The 20,695-nt window shown below is 42.0% G+C and overlaps 1 protein-coding gene across 6 annotated transcripts in view; it reads left to right on the top strand.

Moving 5' to 3' along the window:
- Positions 1–20,695, top strand: part of MTUS2 (microtubule associated scaffold protein 2) — a 314,225-nt gene that overhangs the window by 149,030 nt on the left and 144,500 nt on the right. The window lies entirely within an intron of this gene.

Below are 20,695 nucleotides of genomic sequence, written 5' to 3'. Positions count from 1 at the left end.
CAACATGTCACTCGCCCCTGTCCCTGGGTCCTCTTAGCACCGACGCTTTTGTGCCAAGCAAGTGTCCCCAGCTGCTGTTGGGGGAGATGAAAGAGGAAACCTCACCCCAGGAGCAGTCTTGGCAGTAGTGTGATACTGGTTGCCCAACCAGCTGAAGGAGTGCTGGCTTTACGAGGTGATAGGCATTTTGGGCTCACCTCATCAGCAGATGGAAGATGATCCTTTCTAGAAGCAGCGTAACCAGTGATGGTTGCCAATTATTGCATACCGAAGACTTTGCATGGTGAAGAAGAATGATTTCTAGAGAAGCAAAATGTTCTTTTCCAGGTCCCCACTGCAGCTGGCCACGCTGGACTGGGTCATAGCGCTGCAGGTAGACCTTGGAAAGCCCACCATGATCTGTGCTTGCCTATTGCAAGCTGCTGTAGGGTGCGGCTTTAATAAGGGTACAACTGCCCTGAATATTGTCCCCAGGTACTTCCTCCTCTGAAGACACATTCCATCCTCCTCCTCCCATCCCACCATGGGTATGTCACTTGCGGCTCTCCTTTGACTCCAGCAGTCCTCGCTGTCACGTAACACTTGCACCCTCTGGAGCTGAAAGCCTTTTCAGAGGGCACTGAGTCACCTTGCATAGCACAAAAATCATGCATTGTCATCCAGTCTTAAATGTATTTCTTTCATCAAGAGCAAAGAAACCTTTTTTCTTCTCCTATAAGTAGGCTTTGGCAGTGAATGAGCCCTTTAAGCTAGTTTGCAAATAACTGCACTGTAGGATGGAGAATTCTTATGGAGAAAAAAGTGGAGTGAAACTGTGAGCATGTTTGCATACAGATAAACTATCCTTTTTCCTAGGGTCTAACTCAGAAACCACAGGTAGAGCAGGGTACTCTTGATTAATTGGACCATCTTAGTTTGCTCATGGGTTTTCTTCACTCAGAGACAGTCATCTCCCCCATACACCCTGTGAAGTTAGGCATAATGTGGTCAGAATAAATGCAAGTGCAAGCCCTCCCCTTGCGAGAGCCTTGGGCAGCTTGCGCCAGCACAAGGGGCATTAAAAACCTCCATGTTACGTCTTGGCCTCCAAACCAGCTGACATATAAACAGGACCTCTGTAGCACCAAGCTCTGTCCTTAAAAGTACCATAAACAAAAATCATGCCCGTGAACCTACGGTGCCTTGGAGCTCTGCCTGTAAGTGCCAGGGACGGGATGCTGCTCATGCACTCGATAAAGCATGGCCTTGTCAGAGGCATTAAAATGACATGTTCATCCTATAAAATGAAGTTGGAAGGTTCACCTCTCGCAGCCGCCTGCCAAGGTCTGTCTAAGGATTGTCTGAGAGGGCCTGGTTGGGAAAGGACTTGTTTGGATAGGGTGGCCTTGACTGAGGGAGAGTTTATTCTCATCTGGGAATAAACATACTTTTTCACTGTGGCAGATTTTGCAGGGTTTTTTTTTGTCAAAAGAAAGATTCCTATTACAAATGAGGTAGATGAGCTGTATTGAATGCATAATGAAGGATAGTGCCCGGGTGAATGCACGAGGAAGGTGCTGGGAGGGAGGATTCAGTTGTGTGACCGTAGGTTTCTGGTGCTGCCTTCGAGAGCCCAGGAGATCCCCTCAGCCTTGTTTGCCCATACGATGTCTGCAATGTCATGCAGATGTCTCAGGTGCATTGAGATGTCTAAAAATGACATTTGGACACCTATGATTGCACTGATGAATCTCATCTCAAGGATTCAGGAACTCAGATATGCAGAGTCTGGTACTTGCAACGCTCCCTATGTGTGAGCTACACGTGGCACTAGCTACACGAGAGCTGGCTCGGTTCGGTCAGAGAAGTAGCTGAAGTAGCCGAAGTAGCTTCTGATTTTAGTCCTCCCAGCCTGCCTCGCCTCCCAGCGCGCTGGCAGTGTGGCAGCTTGCAGGGCCATGTTACATCTGCCATGGGTCCCCTCACACCAAACCCGGGAGAGCCATGTCGATCTGCCCCATTTCTGTCTTCCAGCTCTATGATACAACAGGTAGGCTTTACTGTTACCTCATGCCCAGGGTTTCATGTCTGTTTTAAGCAATGATTGTGAAATCTTTGCGAGGATCATTTGAAAAATGAAGTGCATCCAAAATAACTTGTGTGTCTGCTTCCTAGTGGGAGGGTGTGAAAGGCTTGATTTTCTGGTGGTAGTCTCTGGCTGGCTTGGAGCAGAAAAAACTCATTTTTGCCCAGTAAGTTGTCTCTATAATTTGAAGGTTTTGATTCCTTTTTTCTTCTATCTTGTACAAAGAAAGCAAGTGACTAGTACAGGTATATTTACTGAACTGTTACTCTGTATTGAGTCAGCTATGATCCACTCATACCTTAAATTCTGATGCCATCTCTTATCTTTAAAGATGAGCTATGGACTTCTGATCTGGCTGCTTCCCACTCTGTCACTGTTAACTCTCTGTTTGTCATCATGGGTGATGTGTAGTTCTCTCCAAAATTTGTCCTCCATTTTTAGCTGGGTGTGCTTTAAGGCTGAATCTTTTATTTCTTGTGCTACATGTCACATCAGAGATGCAGCTATTCATGTCAAGAAAACAGTCACTGTAATCAAGAGCAGATTAATGGAAAGATTATTTCTGTGAATATGAAGAGTTCCTGGAATACAGCATTTTCTATTTTAATATATTCAGAAAATGGATCACAATTCCCCCACCCCCAACTCTGCTGTTTTTTGTCCTCTTTTTTTCCCCATGTACAGATGATGATACTGGGCTGTGATCTCTCCCCAGACAGTTGCTTGTAGTAGCAGCATCTTGCACTTCTGTACCTGCACATGATGTATCCTCCTTAACCAATTCTTCATGAGTCATTTGTCCTTTAAAGCATATTTTTTTATTCTAGCAGGGCCTATGGTCTGCCTTACATGCTATTGATCCATTTGGATTCTATCTCAGTGACTTCCTAGATGTTTCTACCTCATTAGAGTCATTATTGTTTCGGTGTTTTGTCAGAATGGAATCCAAAAGATTTTTTTTCATTCTGAGTATGCTGTGTCATTGCCAATTATTTTTGAATTGGAGGTATCTCAGCCTCTTTTAAGTTTCCAGCCATATTTTGCAGAGTGAGTGTGAATCTTGTCAGTTCTCAGGAGAGCTTTCATGCATTTACATCCCCAAGTGGTGCCACACAAGGTCTTGGGTCTTCTGACATGGTGTGAGTAAAATCCTGAGAGTATGTTGTGGGTGACTGGCCTGAAGAGTAGCTGGAGGATGTCCTCACAGCCCTCCCTGCTGCAGTGAAGGGTTCCTACGTGTTTTCTTCTGCTGCCTCCTCCCCTCGAATACAGGCAGCAGAAAATGGCCAAGTCCTCAGAGGTCCTGGGCATGGATCTGGTGGGAAAACATGCACAGGGCCGTGATTTCTCGCTGAGCTCAGCAACATGCTCTGGTGGGCTAGAAGGACACGCTTGCCTAGAGCAGCTGCTTGCAGGGGAGATGTTTTTGCCTATCTAAAACATTCCCCTTGTGCACAGGCTGCAAACACGGTGTGAGAGCTATGCTGAGGTAGCACATGGATGGCTTTGGAAAGATTTGAGGCCACATCCTCAAACACTGAGTGTCTTTGTGGGTTCAAAGGAAGCAAGAAGCTCCATCAGTACCACCACTCCCTTCTCCTTTTCCTCTGTCTGGCTCTGTTAAAGATGCCTAAATCTGGTCCTTCACTTCTGTTGCATTGCTTTTATTCAGAATCCCCAAGTGCAATGACATTTGATTGCTCATACAGCCACAGGAATGTTTTTTAAAGCCAAAAATGATTCATCTCATTTAGCACGTGCCCCACGCATCTGGCCATGTCAGGGCAACCTGGTACTTTCTTGGTAAGGGTGCTCAGCACCCACCTCTGCTGCTGCGGGGACAGTGCTGCGGTGGCTTGGCGGGGTCAGGAGGCCAAACTATTTGTTTCAGCTACATAGATTACACAGTGGAAAATTTGCATGAGGAACCAACTATTTCTCATTTATTCTGTCTATATGCCATAATAACAGCATGCACGGGCAATGGCTCACCTGCATGGGTATGCCCCAAAATCACTGTTGACTTAGTCTGTCCCTGCTGTTCCTCTTATCAATTTATAGTTTATTCAGAAAACACAGACATTTGACTGAGGTGCCTTTGGGTCTTTTAGCTGGCTTCCAGCCAAGTTTGCTTGTCAAGTAACCTTTCTTTTCTTCTGGTGCAATATGTTTGTGCTGGTTGCTAAGCAGATTACTTCCTAGCTGCATGTTTAACAAGAAGGAGAATGGTAACACAGAGTTCAGAGGTGCAGGATAGCAGCATGGTATTTTTGAGTTAGGAAACAGTAAATAAGGGACTAAAATAATGATAGCTGCTGCTTCCTGGGATGGATTTTTTATGCATGAAATCCTTGAGATTCTGATATTTGCTGTATTTCATGTGGTGTCTTTACTTCCATTAATGGCTGAAAATGTTTGCGCAGGCAGCAAGAAATTTCAGCTGAGGAAACGTAAGTAATGTAGTATTTATTATGAGATAGATATTTTTAAAAGCTTTACTATTTCCCTCCAATATATTTTTGACAAAATCCTCTTGGCTCTAGTGCAGTTGTGTCTACACTCTTTGTGTAACCCTTTCTTTATGAATGCCTTCAGGTATAGGTTGCTCTACTGAGGAGTTACCATGTTCTCTAAGCAAAGTGAATCCTGATCATGTCATTCCCCATTCATACCGTTTCAGCATAAAAATGTGATTATACTGATTACAGTTTCCTAGTACACAGAACTTCTGTAAGATGTATATCCTGGGGCAAGAGGAAATCAGGCAAACAGTATTCTCAGGTTAATCTCGCTGTTGAAGTTAGTTTGAGGCTCTACCTGAGAAAGAACTGCAGGACTTTACGTTAAGACACCATGGTTTGAGTATTGGGTATTTTGTTGGGATTTTCTTTTTTTTTTTTTTTGTCCTTTTTAATGTGCCCCAGCTCTGGTTGATGCAAATAGTTAATAATTGATAATACATATTTTCTCATACTCCCTTTCTCATTTTATTTGTTCCTGGATCTTTTCTTTTATGCTACAAGATGTCCAGGGCAGGAACTTTTTTCAGCACACTGGGAGCTCCAGCCTAACTAATACCCACAGAGCCATGTAAATAACCAGAGAAGTTTGGAGTAAATGCACATATTTAGGTTGTACTTCTAAAAATGAGGAGCTTCTCACTGAACACGCTGGACCCCAGCGAGGCCCCTTCTTGATAGGAGCTGATAATAGCTTGGTCATCCTTGGAGGGGAGTCTACAGGGAAGGATATCAGATGTTGAATTCAGTTTTCCTCCTTGAATTCGGTTTCCTCCTTGCTTCCTTCAGGACAGTGATACCTCTTGGCATGTTCCTGGTGGGCAGCTTTCTTCCACTTCGCCATAGAGTAACTGATGGCCTTACCATATACCCTGCGCTTTCCTCTACACAAAGCTCAGACACTCTCAGGCGTTGTCTCTTGCTGTAGCTGCTGTTCTCTGCAGCGTGGGAGCAGCAGAGCGTGGCTCCTGCCGCTTCACCTGTGGTACGGTTAATGGTGCCCATCCAAGGGCCTCTTCCCATTTCCTGAAGGAAGGATTTCTCATTCGTACCTGAACTGCAGTGTATCCAGCTGAAGCAGGAGCGTGTGCTTTGTACAGCTGAAATTAATATACCAGTGACTAAATTGTTGCATTTGGAGAGTGAAAGCAGGATGAGCCCTAGTAGGTTTTCCGGTATCTATTACCTCTGCCAGCAGGACTACCTGTAGGACTACCTACTCCATGGCGGTCGTGCATGCCCTGATATACAGCAGCCCATGTCTTGGCCCCAGCAAGGGTGACATTGTTGTTTATTGTTGTTCAGGTAAATCAGTCAATCTTGGCGCTACAAGCAGCCCTGGGGAAGCACTTGTGGCCAATTTCCCCATAGAAAGGGGCTGTAGCTTGCTGACGTGTCTGACCAGCGTTTTGGTGGGTAACGTATTCTGGACCAGTCTGGAGGAACCAGCATTGCTCAAGTCTGGGAAGGGTCTGCTCTGACAATGTAGTCTGTCTCATCTTCCCCTGTGTGTCCTGTTGTCCTGTTGGCCAGATCCAACCAAATTTATCAGAGCCACAGAAATGTCAAACATAAACTGCTACAAGTTTTGAGGAATTCACTTCATCTGGGAGGCAAGATCTTACTGATGCTCTTTCTGAGGGAAAGCCTGCAAAATGAGCTCGTCTTTAATAGCAGGAAATCCTCATGGGAGAACAGCAATGGAAATGTCCCGATCAGCAGAAACCTTCATTAAAATCACTAGCCCTTTTAGACGCCAGAGGGTCCAGCCAGAAGACACAAGGCACCAGGCTGCATTAGCTCCATTGCTGCTAAGACTTTTTTTCTTTCACTTGAGTTTGGAATCGCCTAATTGCCACCAGCTAATGCTTTATTCTGCACAATTTTGTTCCTTCTATACATTTTAGAAAGCTGAAAAAACAGGTGTCCCTTAGTCTTTTTACATTCTCAGGAGTTTTATTCTTCCCTGCTCTTCTCCTCAAAAGCTGAACTACTCTTTCACACGAATCACAGAGACTGAACAAATTGACAGCAGACACTGAGAGAAGAGAAAAATAAACAATACTCGCACTGAAAAAACTGTTTCTTCAATGACCTTTTCTTATCACACTGAGAAAAAGGTAGACAATATTATCATCATTGCTAGTGTATTTCCCCCAAATGTGCTGGCTAATCAGTAAGTATGAAGTTGAAGTGAACAGTTTTACCTACTAAGCATTGCCTCGTGCCTACCTTCATTAAAATTTATCTACCGTCATGTTGCCCAATCACCCACTTTGATTAGATCCTCATGGAATTCCTCTCTGTTCTCAGTCCTTTTGTGTAACTTAAATAATTCTGTGTCCTCAGCAAATTCACTGCTTCGCATACTGCTTCCTCCTCAAGATTATAACTGAAGTTGTTCTGTTGCAGAGATATTGAGAGCACCTACATGTTCAGCTTGGCAATAAAACTATATACTCTTCCTTATCACTTCTTTTCTCTATTTAAAAACTCGTGCATTTCCCCATATGATGGCAAACTCCCATTAATATTCTCCCATGGGTGACTTTCCCAGTAGACTTGGGTAAAACTAAGTAAATGTGTGGCTTAGTAACTTTGTGCCTTCATAGAGCCAGGTTTATTGCAGATAATGTATTCTGACAGAAATTTTGCTGCTATTTCTCTGTTTATGTTTAACTGAGTTATTTATGTCTTCAATGATCTTTTTTATGCTTAGATGAGCATTTGTATTTTACAGTGCAGAGTGAGAAAAAGTGTATTGCAAAACAGAGAAGAGATTCCTATATGTACCTTGCAATAGAAATATTAAAAAGACAAAACCACAGTGCTGGTGGTCCTCACCATTATTTGTGTAAAGGAATGGGGCATATCCATGCATTGCTGAAAATCCAATTAGTAGAAGTCCCAGATACTGTCACTTAAAATACTGTCTTTGTGTCTTTGCTCTTTTCAAAGAGTATTTGCAGTTTGTCACCTAGCATTTATTAAGTTGTTTCCTTTGTGTTGTGATTAATGAGTATTGAGAGAGTGCACATTTAGCTTATGTGCTATTAAAGGAAACTGGGCCAAAGCTGTCTGAGGATACCCAACAATGGCTAGATATGGTTTTCTCTCCACATATGTGGTTATTTTAGAAGCTGTACAAGTACTTTAGAATTAGAAAGTCAAATTATTTTCCTTCTTCTATAGCAATTATATTCATTTTAGGTGGAAGAGCTGTAGAAGCATGGAGGGGCTAACTGCCAGTTGCATGAAAGGCAGATTAATACAGGTGGTTTTGTCCTGTGCTGGCTTTCAAAGCTGTTGGTGTGACCTGTTCTGCTGTGGGTGCATTTGCATTGTCTCATGAAGGGCATCAAAGGCACATTTTGGGTCTCCAAAATGAAAAAGAAAATAATCTTGGCATCCTAAAGATGGAGCTGTCAGAGCAGCAGTTCACCAGTTGTTCCACAGCAGAAAGAAATCTTCAAATCCAAATTTGAGAGAATTCAAAAAGCTGCTTTAGGATAAGTTTCTGTATTTTCTTAGTTCTGTGGATCTCAGCTGCTAGAAATAAATGGCTAGTGAACCGAGTCACCCTGCTACCTAACGTGGATGGTGTTTGTGAGGGAAGTGTTCAGCCAGAAGAAAGCATCCTGTCCCCTGGCAATCTTTTAAAACATCACAACTCAGAAAGAATAATTTGGAGAAAGCACTGCCTCCCAACCCCTGCTTCGTCTTCCTCAAAAGCCGTAAGAGTACCCATACTTAAGATGGTTCTGACTTCTTCTTTAGTAGGTTTTTTTGCTGTTTCATGAGCAAGTGAGCACTGTTCATCTCTGAGGAAATTACCTCTTGAAATTTGTTTACTGGACTATTTTTGAGATTTAGCCACAAATGATTCCATGCTGGCTTGGGAATATGCCACTTCAGCACAGTTCATACTCACAGCGGCTCAAACAGCTACCATTTAAATGTAATGGCAAATGATGCCTTAACAGTCACGAAAAAAGAATCACAATCTGAAATATTGCTACCTGCTTTGCTTGTAGACTAAGCATTTTGCACCTGCAAAAGAAAGAGTACCCAGCAAACGTATCTGTAATAGCAAATAAAGGGAGAGTTTGTGTTTATTGATCAATGCTTGTTCGTAATATTTGAATGTGGAAGGCCTCACATGTTTGTTTTTTTAAAAAAACTGTAAAATTGGTTTGGGTTGGTACTGGTATCCCAGCCTTCTCTGTGCAGTGTTTTGTGAGGTAGACTGCAACAGGTTTTTAACATTGCCCTGATGTCTTGATAGATCAAAAGTAATTTTTCATTTCTGACTGGAGCAAGTTCTAATTGACTAACTGATTATGATAAATTATGGCATCCTTTGGAATAGTTTATTAGTGCTGTCAGGATTTGTTTAAATTAAATCTGCAACATTTCTACTGGTTCCCATACCAGGAACTGAATGTGTCTTAGAAATCACAATAACTGGACAAACAAGTTTAAACACTTGCCAAGGCATGCTTATAATGCCAATAAGGTCAAGCTGTTTAAAAATGAATGGGAGGCATGTATGGACCGCCATCCTACAATTTCACAGTACTTGAGAAAGTTGGGCTTTGAAAGTACTGCTTTATGTCCTAAGACTGAGGCACATCTTGGTTTTTAATTGCTCAGCTGTTCATCTAAGAGGAACTCTAGTGTTGCTTTCCACTCAGCAGAGTATCTCCCAGCTTCCAAGCAGCTATTATGATAAAAAAGCTTCCTAATAACTCCTCCAGTATACGATAGAAGCATAATGTATTCCCATGAGTTTGCTCTACACATATGCTGAGGAACAACAGTGTTTGGGTCTGCTTGTGTATTAGGGTCTGAAAGCTGATGTATTCTTCAGATCTTTTTGGCTTCTGAACTCCTGATCCTTCACTGTTGTCTTTGGCACATGTCCCATCAGTACCTAAGCCTTGGCCTTTCTGGGACATCTGGTGATTTATTTGGTTTTATTCTTGGATTGTCCTTCTTCCCGACATGTTCACTCCTGTCAGTCCTCAGCCTTACTCTATTTTATTGATTTTTTAGTCATTGTGATTCTGTGACCTGTAGACTTTCTCTCGGGGGCTACACTCAGAACAGCTTTTTAAAAACAGTGGTACTTGTTTATTCATAGGAGTAGAGCAATTGCGGAGAAAAGAGTTAAAATAACAAAAGGCCCATCAGTCTTACCAGACAAATCCAGCTTAACACAGGTTTTCCCACCAGCTGACCCACCACAGACTCTCTACTTGTTATATCCCCCAAAAGAGGACCCTGTCTTTTGGAAGCCAAGCAGGTGTGAGCGCCTTCTGCAGCCGGAGGATGGGACCAAGCACATTTGATAAGCGCATGGAAGGTGGAGACGCAGCAGTGTGTCTCCCGTCCTCCAGGCATAAAGCTCTCCTTGAAGTTCCAGCTTTCAGCACATCACACTAACCAGGCAAGTGGAAGTACCTGTGTTACATACACATGTACAAAAGAAAGAAAGAAACAGATATCCCTGAGGTCTTCTGTCCTGGTTTCAGCTGGAATAAAGTTAATTTTCTTCTTAGTAGCTGGTATAGTGTTGTGTTTTGGATTTAGGATGAGAATAATGTTGATAACACACTGATGTTTTAGTTGTTGCTAAGCAGTGTTTATACTAAGTCAAGGACTCTTCAGCTTGTCATACTGCTCTGCCAGTGGAGGCCAGGAGTGCACAAGAAACTGGGAGGAGACACAGCCAGGACAGCTGGCCCAAATGATCCAAAGGGATATTCCATACCATATTACATCACGCCTAGTATACAAACTGGGGGGAGCTGGCCGGGGGAGCACCGCAGCTCAGGGACTGGCTGGGCATCGGTCGGCGAGTGATGAGCAATTGTATTGTGCATCACTTGTTGTGTATATTCTCGTAGTAGTAGTAGTAGTAGTAGTAGTAGTAGTAGTAGTAGTAGTCGTAGTAGTATTTTTTCTTCCTTTTCTGTCCTATTAAACTGTCTTTATCTCAACCCACGAGTTTTACTTCCCCCCCCCGATTCTCTCTGCCATCCCCCTGTGGGGGAAAGTGAGTTGAGTGGCTGTGTGGTGCTTAGTTGCTGGCTGGGGTTAAACCATGACATCTCCATGCTTGGGAGCTTTAAATCTTGGAAATCTTATTTTAAATGTCAGCAGGCTCATGTTCTAGCTTTAATAATCTGAAGGTAAGAATTACTTCAATTTCCTTAACATCTTGTGAGGCAAGCAACTAATTACCATCCTGTCTTTAATTTTTTCTTAATCTATTGATTAATAGAAGTAAGGAAATTCTGCAAGGTACTTTCCACTGATTTTTCTCTCGTTATCTGAACATCCCCTTTGCCCATCCATGCCGCCTTTGTGCATTCACTTGCAGGAGCAGTTCTACCATAATACTTTTAATTATTCTTGGTATTGTAGAACTCTATCTGATTATTCTGTATCTTGCATGCTCTCAGTTATAAATCAACATTATTGTTATGAGAATCACTGGGTACTCTGTATGTTCAACTGCAAATATTAATATGAAAGTATAATCAGACTCTCTTCAAAAGTGGTTGTAGATAAATTCTCAGTAAAGCAAGGTATGGCAAAAAGAACTCTTTCCTTCCTGACATTAGCTGTTGAAAGAAAACTAGAAGAGGTTTAATTTCCTTGTAGTTGTCATAGTGGGAAACCGTTGGAAACTTTGTAATCTTAACTTCAACAATTTGTATGTCCTGGTTTATTTAGGTAGGCTGTATTACACCCACTATTGGAACCAAATGGAGTAACTTTTATATTAAGAGGAGGAAAAAGATGCTGTAGCTTGTACACATAATGGTCTAGCTAGGGTATTTAGATCTGGATACATCTGTCTTCATAAAGATGGAGCAGCTCGAGGCCCCAGGAGCTCTAATGCCTGGACCGTTATTTTTAAAGACCAGAAACTGAAGAGTTCTCAACTCTGCCAAGCAATCAAAGATTGCTCTTTGCAAGATGTTCAATAGCTCAAGATGAGTAAAAAAGATACAGAGAAACAAAATGAAGTCCAAAACTGACCTTTTTCTCCCACCTCCTCCTAGATATAGTTTGCACCCATTAAAGAACTCTGCATGTTGTATTTCAGTTGATTAATAACTAAGGCATTGTTTTTGAAAGACTGCCATGTCCACTGCAATTATTTTCATTTATATTCTTTTTCTGAAGGGATTAATTTCCCCCAAAATGTTACAGTTCTTTTGGGTTTCCTGTAGTGATTGTAGGAAACCACAGGAGTGCTATAACCATTAGCTTAATTTCAGAGCTGAAAAAGTTGATCAGCTCATAGTTATGCAGAAACTATGCTGATAGTTTGCTTTTAATGTGTACTCAGTCTACATATAGGTCAAAATATTAAGTAGAACTTCATAAAATTTTGACATATAATGCTCATCCATCTTTCCAACCATCCCTCGTTCCTGTGCAGTGTAAGTAATTAGGAGAGTCCAAAGAGAAGTCCGTGGTAATGAGGCAGGTCTGAGCTCAAGGCAGGAACGCACATCCAGGAACGCTGAGGATCAGGTCTGGAAACCATAACCAGGGCCAGGCCCAGCTCAGTGACGACCAGGCAAGCCCGTAGTGTGCGGGTCAAGCCCTAAGTTAGCCTGTTGGCCAGGGTCCTGGTCTGAACCAGCCAGGTCCATGACCAGGGATGCTCATGGCTGTGATGCCACTGTGATGGAGCGCAGGTGGGGACCAAGGGCAAGAGCCTCAGCCCAAAGACAGCTCCCAAGAGAGGGAGGGCAGCCCTTGCGCAGGCTTCCTCCAGCTCCTTCTTCTTAGCAGCCCTCACCGGCTGTAAAACCAGAGGAACAGGCAGAAAAAAAATTGGGACTGGGAGGGTGAATTTGCAGTATATCAGAGGATTAAACTAAATGTTTGTAGTTGGATGATGTGAAAACAAAATCAAAGGACATGAAAAAAGAACGAAGTACTGTGTCAGGACAGCACAAAGACATATGTAACTTCACTAAGGGATGTAAGCAACATTACAGAAAGAAAAATAAAGGTGGCAGTCAGAGGACATAAAATATCCAAGAGTGACACACGTATGGCCACATAGCTGTCTGTGAAGGAGGTGCTGAAAGTCTGTGGCTCAGAACATTTTTAAAATGGCCTCGCTGAAGCTTTCTACTTCGTCTTCAAAGGAGTCGTCCATGACTGACTGTAGTCTCTCACCATTTGCTCCTTTGTTAGAGCTCTGGACAATGATTTCTGATTTCCTGTCAGACAGTTCAAAACTTTTTTTTTAGCATTGAAGCACTGTGAGAAGGAGCCTTATGAAATATTGCTGGGGCTTGAAAAATGTTTCCGCTGTGTACAGCCTCCTATTAGTTTCCAGAGTCAGTAGCTAATGGAAGCTAACTCAAAGCAGGAATCATTCTTATGTCTGCTATTTGAGAACATCTGCAAATAGATATTTTTATCTCTTCTTCTCCCAGTTACATTAAATTTAGTAACATCATTTCTTGTATTCTGTTATATGTACAGCCATAAATTCCACAGATAAGACAGTAACAATAGGAAGTCTTATTTAGTTAAATGAGCCTGCAGGCATATGGATGAGTGCTCTTCATAAGTTTCAGATTGGCATAAAGAGATCCTGCAAGTGAGTCCAACTTGAAACTTGTGTAGAAGTCATTGAGTGAAGCTAATTAACACCAATTTTCTTTTTTTTTTTTTTTTTTTTTTTTTTACTCTCAAGTCTCAAGGGCTAGTATTGGTGCCTGATTAAGCAGTACCACAGTCCTGTATAACTCCGTCTTAATAAAAGATGTAGCCTGGTGGCAATGTGCTGGTAGGACAAATATTATGTTTTCAGTTCAACCCTTCCATTTTTTCCCTTATTCATTGCCAACATCACTATTAGCTAATTTTAAACTTGTCCTTTGCATCTGACCAGCAATGAAATAGATATCGCGACCTTCCTCCTGCTGATATAGAAGGACTCTTTATTGACTGATGACACTTCTTGTGATAAGGTCGGAACACTGAGGTGCACTGGGTAGCAAATACATCGGGAAGCAAGGCACCTGGTGGCTCATTTTGTAAGGAGGTAAAAATAAACTTTCTGTGCTCCAGTTTCTCATCCATAAAGTGAAATTAGTGGTGCATCTTTGCTTTATTGAGATGCTTCCAATGAGAAAACATGAGTGCTTTGATGAGGTGGTCTTGAACTGTGACTGCACAGAAAGAAGAGGAAGGATTCTTCACTTATTCTCACAGTATTGTCCAGGGAGCCTGTTCTCACTGCTTATACTAGCTTCTGACTGTGAATAATTGCTGTGCTCCTTTGGGGATAAAAATCTCTCACATCTGACTGATCTTTCTGCTGTGGTGGAGGCAAACACTATCCTAGATACTGAGTTTTCCCATCTTGAGCTCCAGCTTCCGTGTAAAGCAAAAAAACAAGCGTTGGAGCTACGTAGTTCAAAGTCAGATCAAAGAAATAAAACTGCACTGATTGCATTGGGTGATGATATCTTCCTAGTGAAAAATGAAGTTCAAGTGTCTGTGATGACCACTTTATATCTGCTTGACACTGTTGATGCTGTTGATCCAGGATATTTTTATTAACACAACTGTAAACTCCAGTGGAAATCTGCAGAGATTGTTTTGAGAGGTTCTTCTCTTCCCTTTCAGGGACACTGCCAGAGGTGGTTAGGCAACTATGCACTCGTACTTGCAGAGCTTTTCTATGAATTACTTTAGGCATCTGTCTTGTCACTTTGCCCCTACTGTGTATTTTGCCTCTGCACCTGTTATTTTCTGTGCAAATGAATAAGCTAAGCAGTAGGTATTCCTAATAAAATCAGAATTAGGAAAATTTCCATCTCCCTCCTAGCTGAGACTCTATGGCTGCGTGCTCATAAGGTATAGTGAGATAGAAAAATTTTAACCCTCAAAGCTTTAAATGTTTATTCAGCCTTAATCATTCTCCGTGTCCTTGATGATTTAACTCAGAATGTCATTGACAGATACATCGTTCCTGCTTTGTCTTAGCAATTCTTTAAAACTGCTTTGTAAGTGAGAAGGACAAGCAGGCTGGGTGATATATCACAGTATATGTAATGCATTTCTTTCCCTTTTCATGGGAGAATTTACAATTCAGAGTGACACTTCATGAGCTTTTTCAGTGGAGAAAGAAAATGTTGATAATATACTACAGTGAATGAAGGAATGATGCAGCATTTGAACATGCTTAAGCAATGATTACTTCATCTTAAAAGCAAACCCTTTCATAGACTCAACAACACCATGCAGACCATGGCTTACAACTAACTCTTAAATGCATGTGGCTCATAAGCTGTACCGGTGTGAGTCTTGCGGCCGAGGCCCTGGTGTTTGGTCACCGGGCAGTCAGCATCTCTGACTGTAGATTTAGTGAGCTGCAGGGGTCTGGGAGTTTGACACAATTGTAAGTAAAGTAGAGGCAGGGACCGATTTCTGTCTCGGAAGTCAAGTAGTGTGATTGGCAAAGTACTACTGGGGACTAGCTCCCTCTGTAGCAGGTCTGTGTTGAAGAGAACTCATTGGGATAGCCAAAAAACAGAGTTAGTAATTGAGCTAATCATTAAAGACAGCCAGGGGCTCAGTGCTTGAGCTTGGTCCTTGGTACTCTTTTATTTAACTGTATAAAGACATTGCCTAGGTATGGCCCCTAGGCCAGGTCTGCCCCACGGTGAAGTGAGAGGACCTTTAGGAAAACACTGCTACCTCCTGTATCTGGGCCACTCCTGGAGCTCTCTCTCTTCTTGCTTCTTTGAAGTATGAGATCTCATCCACCGGGGTGTATTGGTATGCCCCTCATACAGTCAGAACAGTGATTCAGTTCAGATTTATGCAGATTTTATGCCTCTCTGTGGAACAGCTCAGGGCAGCATGAAGTCTGACCATCCTTGGGAGAGCTCCAACTCCAGACACTGCTCTCCCGAGTCCTGGTGCAAAACAACAACATTCAGAGGATCAGGGCAAAAGCAAGCCCTTTCTATATCAGCATGCACTGTAATCAGAAGATGTCTCCTCTAACCAGTTAAAATAGGTGGTACAGACAGCAAGCTGGGGATAGTCCAGAAAGCTGTTCAGCTGACCATATGTAGCTGTCTCTGAGACTGAGATGGATAGCCCAGTCGGTGCCTCCATCTGTGTTGTCTAGGTTGTTGATGATATAATGGGAGCGTACCCAGCTCATACAGACGCACCTGCATTGCCATACCTATGTGCAGGTGTCTCATCTGGAGCTGAATCCCACCCTTCTCAGTCTTGCGGAATAAATCTTCAACATGACGACAGGTCTGTTTCTGGGTTCACTTCCAATTCGTGGTCGAGGACACTGGCATTTTCCTAAAGAAGGTCATACTACTTGCTTGTGATTCCAGCTATACTACGATCAGATGTGTGGTTGCCTCATAGATTGATATGCTCACGCTACCTGGATAATCATCACCTTGGCACTGCTATTAGATTAAATCTCTCTTGAACATGCAGATCAGCCGCATGTCCCAGCTGCAGCACAGACATTTATCCATCCACAAGAGCCTGGAGGTAGAACGTGGGGTCTTAACTGGAGTATTATTGAAATGAGCTCTCCTCCATCAAGCCACTTTCACGGTTAGTGTTGCAGCTTTTGTTCTCAGGCACTGGTCTGCTGGCACAGGTCTGCGCTGGGGAACTGGCAGCCACTGCTGCTGTCACTGCGCTTGCTGACATTGTAGTGTTTGTTAATTTTGAGGGAAATCTGGGCACACACGTCTGTCTTGTCTTTGTTTTGTTCCCCAGTAGTCACTTCATTGTCTCCATTTTTGGAAGATGAGCTTCACTGAGTCCAGATGTTTTCCTGCATCCTTTTAATCACGAGAAGCATGCACCATTTACTTTGCATAACACGTTTGGTTTTTCCCATACAGCATGTTGGGGTGCATGCTTCTCTTGCATTTTCTTTACCTTTGAGATTATTGGAAACCAATTTACTGACAACAAAAGAAGGGCCCAATTGTAGTTTGCATATTTCTACCCTTCAGAAATCCTTCACACGCTTTAAGCAGCAGTGTTCAAAAAAATCAGTGAGCTATCAAAAATAGAGCAGCAAGTAGTGCGCTCCATTTATTTTTGTATCCCAACTCTCCATGTTGGATTAGGAAACATTAAATATTTTAAACTGAGGAGGCAAAGGATGAATTCTGAGCGTGATGCTAAATCCTGACTGTACCAGCAAAAGATAAATCAAACTTGTATACTATTTGGTGATGCATAAATACTCAGAGTTGTTTAAAAATGCATAATTTGACATTGTTTTGGACTTCCTTGCCATTAAATTAACTCAGCCTTGAGGAAATAATTTAATACCTGCTTCAAACAGAGAATCCAAAATACTCTAAAATTTCCAGTGCATGATCCAAGTCACTCACAAACCCGTTCCTGTTCTCTCTTTCCCGCTCTCTCACATCAGTAAAATGTTACATATATTTGAGAGTGTTTTCTGTTTTCTTTTCAAGTAAATGAACTGTTGAACATTTTGTGAAACTAAGTTGACATCTTAAAAGCTATTATTTAAAAAATAAAATGTCTTGGAGGCTACACAATCTCTTTTTGTCCCTTAAAGTTGATTCTTGTTGATGTTTATCATTGTCTGTGTTTTTCTCAGCCCATACTCTGGTTATTAGCTATCGCAGTGCAAATTGTTCATGCCTTCATGCCGTTCTTCTGGCACACATTGCAGTCGCTGTGCAGTGTCATCAGGGTTGGAGTCTGCCTACATCTTTCACATGGAAAGAAGTAAAATTTAAATAAATGGTATTAATGAGCAGCTCTACAGAATGCAGGCTTAATTCATTTAATTGCTTGTATGGACTAACTGCAGTTGTTATCCCTCACTGCTTAAATGAAAACATTTATTTCTGCTCAAAAATATTGTCAGCTCCAACACAGCAAAATACTGACAATAACAATAAGCACAGCAATAACTTGTAGCCAATGTGTAATCTGTGCTTGATGTGTGTGTAATTGATAAAAATTGCTTTCAGTTGGTAACAATAAAAGAATACACCATGCTCCATATATCTGTCACAACGGCTTTGTACTGGTTTTTGATGATCTTTGGAAGCATTGCAATAAGACAGAAGGTCAGTGCACTTCATTCCTTTTAAATGAGTTTCCATATGGTCTTTAGTGTGTCATATAAGAGGTGAAGGCACTCCAGGCTTTCTGAGGAAGCAACATTTAGGTTAAGCTAATGCTAGCATGTAGGGACTGTTGTGATCCTCTAGTTTGGCTCCTTGTATAAAGAAGGCTATCAGCCGGTACTCAAGTGATTCTTGTTTGAATAAATCTTCTCTGTCAGAGAAAAAATAATCATGAATTAAAGATGAAAGGGCTAGGATGACTGAGCATGCGTGTGCTGGCAGAGTACTCTGTCTTACTGGCAGGAAAAAAAAGAGAGGAATCGAGGGATTGGGGTCTTTGACAAGGGTGGGCAGAGAAAACATCCCTGAGGGAGTCATTTCGGCACAGCAAGCAAGGGGTAAGAGTTATATTCCCATCTCGTGTTCAAGGCCCTGTCTCCCAAGCAAACAGCAGCTCTGACCGCCCTTCCTGCACACATCCTTTTGATGGGAGCGGGATGAGGTGTAGCCATCTGCTAGGGGCACTGTGCCGATTGCTTTCTTTGACGTCTGGGAAAAGTTATTCCTCTTCCTTCCACACGGACTAAGACAGGTTGATATTTCTCTACGTGTTTCACAGGACAGGAGCGCAGTTGGATGTCCGGGAGAGTCAAGTTTTGGTTCCGGGCGCTTCCTTTCAAAGGGATCAGTTGGCTCTTTGATAAGACAACAGGATCTATGGGCACAGGAGGTGCCAGCTCCCTGGACTGCAGTAAATTGCTAATACAATATCACCGAGTAAAGTGTTGCTTTATCTGGAGAAAGTGGGATTAGTATAGGAATTGCATTATTGGTGAGGAACTGGCCAGAGGAAAGACAAGCTCAGGTGCTACTGAAAAGGGAAGAGTTAGGCTAAGTTGAAGATATTAATAGAGTCCCTCCAAAACTGATTTGGGGGCTAATCTTATTTAGTATTTTAATTTCTGACCTTGGTAGGAGTGTGCTAATGAAATTTGCTGACAATCTCAAGTGTGAAAGCTGCATCAATAAAGAAGAGATTTGGTTATCATACAAAGAGAGCCAGATGACCTTGAAGTCTCTAGTAATAGAAGTGGGATGAAATTCAATTGTACAAAGATACAAGTTCCTGCACTCAGAAACTAATAAGAGAAATTTTTACTACAAGCTAAGAGGTCATCAGCTGAAAAAACCTCAACAGGAAGATCTGGTTGTATTTACTACCCTGTGACCGTTAATGTGATCAAAGGCACGTGACCCTGAAAATATCAGAAACAATCCCAGAAAGTACTAGAAGAGACTGTTTCAGCAGAGGAATATGAACTCCATCTCATATGACTTTGGCGAGACCTCCTTTAGAATTGCATCTTAATCAAAAGAGATTAACTCCAGCCAGGACACAGGCAGAAAGTGCTGCCAGTGTGGTTAGGGGAGGAAACAGCCCATTGCAGCAAGTGAGGTGAAATTCCCTTGTCTCATCTAGTTTGGCAAAGTGAAAGCCCAGAGGAGACGTAGCCTATAAATACGTACAGGTGGCCATTTATGGATCAGTGATGGATTCTTCATTATAATGCATCTATTTCATTTCACAATCATTTGTGTGAGGACTATTAGCAAATACTGTAAGGGAACATTGCAGTTACAGCTGAGCATGTGAGCTGGTGGCTGGAGAGAAGTGTCCACCAGTCCTCTCGGGGCTTGCTTTTCTTTCCCCTGGCTTCCAGCATGAATGTTTGCTTCACCCCAAAGATGCAGAAAAAGGGCTACTAATGTGATCAGGGGAATGAAAAGCCTGATATACAAGATGAGACTTAAAAGATTCGGCTTGTTTAGCATTACAAAGTGCTGTGTGTAAATATTTGGGGGGAGGGGATACAAGTGAGGAAAAAGAATAACTTAAATGAAAGGACTGCGGTGGTGTGAAAACATCTGGGTACGTATGGCTATGAAGAAATTTAGACTTGAAATTTTAATAAATTTCAAAATCAGACGGTTATTACTATAGGAGGAGAAAGGCTTAGGAAGAACTTCTATGTAGAAGTAGCTAAAAAAGCCCCACAACTTTTAAGAAGGGGGTTGTTCAGCCTGTGAACAGCACTATGTGATGCGGTTGCTCACCATATCAGGACAGTGAATTTCAGTACACACATTCTCCAGTCAGTCCCTGTATTCTACTGTATGTTCCTACTAAGGTACAAGACACATAGTCAGGCCAGAATATTTTTAAGCATCGTAGAAACATCTCAGCAGAGTGAGTGAACAGAGGTTCTCCTGCTTTGATTTTTACGCATATATAATAGCCAAGATTATTTCATCAGTGCTTTCATTCATCTCAGCTTGTTCAAGTATAATGGAAGCTGCCTACACTTACACAATTTTCTTTTCAGAATTACAAATGTGTCATCATAATTGTAGCTGTATTCCCTGTCTTATTTTTGCACTGAGTAGAAATAGTAGCACATTCATAACAGTTTTTTAAGATGCTGCTGTATATGTCTAACTTGTCTGTTAAGATGGCATAAAACTACTGCTGTTTTTTCCCAGAAAATCTGAAAATAACTGTAGTTTCACATTTTCAAGGGAAAAAAATTGAATTTTTTTGGCAGAAGTTTTCAGCCTTTTTCTTTTAGGCTTTTGACTTTTGGATTCCTTGTGTTTTTTCTTCATCCCTATTATTTTCACTGAAAGAGAAGGTAAAAGGAAAAAAGGAGATAGGCAGAAGGAGGAAAAAAACAAAAATGTTGGTGCAATAGCTGGAATAACAAAAGTTGTGTTGTGCAGAAAAAGGGTGAGGAGAAAGGCAGAAAAAAGCCATTCCTTATAATGAAATATTGCTGCCAGTTTGACAAGAGTGGGGTTCTTCAGCCTAAGGAGAAAAAGTCAGATACAGTAAGTCTTCAAATCATAAAAAGGTGTTGCAAAAAGTAGTAGTCTGTTCTCAATGCCCAGAGTGGATAAAACAA

Source organism: Aquila chrysaetos, chromosome 19 (genome assembly GCF_900496995.4).
Source record: "Aquila chrysaetos chrysaetos chromosome 19, bAquChr1.4, whole genome shotgun sequence".
NCBI classification, from domain to species: Eukaryota; Metazoa; Chordata; class Aves; order Accipitriformes; family Accipitridae; genus Aquila; species Aquila chrysaetos.
Note: the sequence above shows the minus strand (reverse complement) of the source record. Positions and strands in the feature narration are given on the sequence as shown.